The sequence below is a fragment of the Populus trichocarpa genome, chromosome 16 (genome assembly GCF_000002775.5).
Source record: "Populus trichocarpa isolate Nisqually-1 chromosome 16, P.trichocarpa_v4.1, whole genome shotgun sequence".
NCBI lineage: Eukaryota > Viridiplantae > Streptophyta > Magnoliopsida > Malpighiales > Salicaceae > Populus > Populus trichocarpa.
Window position 1 is genome coordinate 11765456 of NC_037300.2, and position 3471 is coordinate 11768926.

A 3471-nucleotide genomic window follows, 5' to 3' on the forward strand; every position below is an offset into this window, starting at 1 on the left:
TGTTTTACAAATGTGTTTTTATCCAAAAAGCATGCCTCCCAGAAGGTATCGTGCAAAAGATCCACTATGTATTTCATGATTACATAATTAACTCCCATGAATGTATGTTTAGCTTAATTAATGGCAAGTGTCCAAGAGTTTTATGTTAATCATTTGACTAACACAAATGTGTTTGCCATGTTTGACTAATAATTAAGACTTGGAAGTCGTAATTAACCAGCCCTTTAACCCAAGTAATTATATTTGTACCCAAACATGGAAATGTTCAGCATAGGAGACCTGCTAGCTTTTGCCAACCGAAGAATTTGCTAAATAATTAAAACCTAAGTCACCTGTGGAATTTAGCTATATTGCAACTTTCACTGAATGAAATTGCCCACCAAGACACCAATATTTACCAGGTTTAATCACACTTACGTCTGGAATTTAATTTCTCTAAGCAATCTGATGTGAAAAGGCATATAAATCATGAATGATGACACTATATTGTCACCAGTCAATATAATTGAGAGAAAGCTTTCTTGTAAAGAAGAAAAGCTAAACAAAGGGTGTAACAATAAGATACATGTCAATTCCAAGCAGACAAGTAGGGCTTTCATAGATAAGTTGGTTTAGGTTTGGAATCATATCTAACTCAATCTTTAATATTTTATAAATTATAAATCTAATTCTTTCAAAAAAACATTAAACATGACCATGTTTAATATATCAAATTAACCTAAGTTTTTTTATGGATATTACAAATATACATGGGTTGTGTTTAATTAAAATTAAGATTTTGACTCAATAAATTGGTTGAAACCCGTTACAAGCTATAATAAAAAATTTAGGCTTAATATATTAATTGAATCAATAGAGTAAAATTGAAGAATTAATTGAAAAAAAAAAAGACATGACATATAGCAACAAATTAAGTCTTGAACAATAAAAATTTTCAATAACACAAGGATTTGGAAGTGGTTAGTTGATGATGCAACAACAAAAGTAAGATGTGAATCCTTCCACACCTTTCATTCTAGTCAAAACCCCCCCTAAGAGAGTTAAGTTAAAGATTGTTGTCAATTATTCATGGCTCTAGTAAAGAATTGATCAATTTAGATTTTAGGCTGATTTTTTTTTAAGTTCGATTGACCGAGGTATGATGGAGGTTTGTCGAAATCAAGTTGGGTTTTTTTTTTTTATAAGAATGATAGGAAGGGATTTGTGGTTTTAGTTTGTTAAAACAGTGGCCAGAGAAGCTTGTCATCGTCAACGAGATAAGGAGATTAGTGAATGAGAGGTTAAGCGGCAAGAGAGAAAAAAATTGAATAAAGAAAAAGAAAAAGATTATTTATACCAAAAAATTTCTGGAATATAGAGTTATATTGGCAATGGGTTGTATAGGGTATATAGGTTAGATCAGGTTGATTTATAAAATCCCGACTTGTAGCTCAACTTGTGATATCCACTTCTTATATTTTTTTTAATCCATCATCATCTGTAATATCTATATTATCTATTATCTGACTTTAACAGGTTAAGTCTGGTCAAATAATACAATTATTTCAAATGGGGTAGTTTTTTGAACATCCTAGTAAACAACCACCAAATTTGGAAATTACCACTAGTCATGTGACACATGTTTTGTCACAAGTTGGATAATTTTTTTTCTTAATAAAAAATTAATATAAAAGTTTTTTCAATGTGTTTGTGGATATAAAAAACTCTCAATCACAAATAAAAATGCTTATACCAATATTTAATCAAGAGATAACTAAAAATTAGATTTTTGAGCTTGCAACAAGAGTCATGCATTCAGTTGTGTTTAGTAACTTTGTTTCTTCTGATAATTTTTTTGTTCAATCAAATGGTTATTCGTGCCAATAAAAGGTAAAAACCAAATATCAACGAAAGCAAATTAAATAAAACTATGAAGTATATAACTATCAAACAACCCACTATTGAATGACAAAACTTTTAAAAAATAATTAAAAAAAATATATGGGTCAACCTGAGTTAACTCGCTAACATTGCAACCATGAGTAAAGATTAGGATAGACCTATAGAGAGGAAAGAAAAAAAAAAGCACAAAGATTAATTCCCAAAAAAAAATATGTTGAAGGATGAAATTGAAAAAAAAATTAATTTTTTTTTAAAAAAAACCAAAGTCAACTCGTGCTAATTTTGAAAACTTGTGACCATGGTCAAGAGGCCGAGATCGACTGCATAAAAGGCAAACACAAAAAACAATGAGGCAAAATTCTTAATAAAAAAAACTCTTAGATGAAACTAAAGAAAAGCTAATTTTTTAAAAAAGGAAAAGCAATGGAAAAAATTCCAAGTCAACCCGGGATTAGGATAACCCCATATAAAAAAAAAAGAGAAACAAAAAAGCACAAATACCAATTAAGACAAAATCAAATTTTGTAGGATGAAATTGAAAATAAATTAATTTTATAAAATTAACTGAAAAACAAAGTTAACTCATGTTAATCTTTGAAACATGTAACCCTATGGAAATGAAAAAAACAACACAGAAAAATTCTCAACTAAAAAAATACCAAGGGTTAAATTGGGAAAAATATAATAAAAAAAGAATTCAAAACAAAAAAAAAACATAAAATAAAAAGAATCGGAATCAAATTCGAATTAAAATTAAATTTTTAGGAAGGAAATTGAAAATTAAATTTAATTAGTAAAAGGAAATAAAAATATCAAAAGAATGAGGATCAAATTTGACATAAAAATCAAATTAAACTAAATGTCAGGGACAAAATTGATGAAAAAATCAATCAAAATAAGATACAAAACATATAATAATCAAAAGAATAAGGACTAGATTAGATATACAAAATACATGATAGGACACACCATACTTTGACAAAGAGAAGATAGAGAAAAGAGGGAGGAGGAGAAGAAAAACCATCGGGACCCAACCAGAGCTCCGACACACAGATGCGTCACACCACCACATAAAGGATGTTGCTGTGTTTCTGATGCCATATTTGAAGGTGACTTTTGACCACTAGATTCCACTGCACACACTGCTTGAATGATACAAGCGGCGTCTACTCGCTGCAATCTTTTCTTTTCATTAATATTTTATATTTATCAAAAGATCAAATTTTCTTTAACCCCCTTAAGAATAACAAAAAAAAAAAAGCTAAGATGAAAAAAAAACCCTACAAGAAGCTTTAAATTTTTTGATCCCGAAGGCATCCAGATAATTTTACTGTATATTAAAATTTAAAATATCAATAAAGCTCCTCCACCAACCAATTATTACAAAAAAATAAACTATTATAAAAAAACCAAAATGCCCTTGGCCATTAGAGAGTAAGACTTAACTTTTTATAAGTAATTTAGGCAGTTTATTGTGCTTAAAAAACTAAAAAAAACAAAAAAAAACCCTTTAGAAGCAGCTTTAAAAATTTTGATTCCAAATGTAATTTAGTCATTTCAACATACATAACAAGGGTACAAAATCAAAAT